This window comes from Microtus ochrogaster, chromosome 1, assembly GCF_000317375.1.
Source record: "Microtus ochrogaster isolate Prairie Vole_2 chromosome 1, MicOch1.0, whole genome shotgun sequence".
Lineage (NCBI taxonomy): Eukaryota > Metazoa > Chordata > Mammalia > Rodentia > Cricetidae > Microtus > Microtus ochrogaster.
The window spans coordinates 78,314,147-78,314,879 of NC_022009.1; positions in this window are offsets into that span (position 1 = coordinate 78,314,147).

The window sequence follows — 733 nt, forward strand, 5'->3', positions numbered from 1 at the left end:
CAAGCAGTGATTAAAAGAATACAGTGTCCGTGTAATTATCTCGGGTAAAGCTAACTGGGTGGCGGGACACAGCCCACGGCTCCTATTACTACAGACAAAGTGTATCACTAGAAATTCTATATCTAATTTGCTTTTAAAAGAAACCATTCAGAAATCCTAGCCTGATCTGTAGTACCTTGAAATATAAACAGAGGCTTGCCTTGCTGCTGTGGCCATGTGACATCTTTTACCTATGTCATCATGTCCGGTCTTTTCTCTAGAGCACATGGTACTGCCTCCTCCTAGGCATAGCCCCCATCTCTGTGGACACCTGCTCTTGGCAGAGGGCCAGACATCACAGTCATCTTTGCCATCCATCCCTCAGCAGAATCCCTTTGTCATATGTCCACAGAAGTTAACTCTTTGGACCATTTAAATTAATATACAAACATAAAATTTGAGAGGAAAACAGGGGAAATGCTTTCTGAAGTATGCAGCCCTTGCTATGTTGAACTGAGAGAACCTCCTCTGACCTTCGTTTGCCCTTCTCTACTGACTTATCAGATAGGCTCTCAGTTTCTGTGCTTATCTGAACTGTTTAACTCACGTTGATTTGCGTATTTATTATATATTCCAGGTACAAAACATGTATGAGATTATAGAAAATGTTTCCAGTTTGTGGCTTGCTTTTTTCCTTTTTAAATAACAACTTTTCTAAAAGTGCTTTTTATTTATTTATTTATTTATTTTTTAT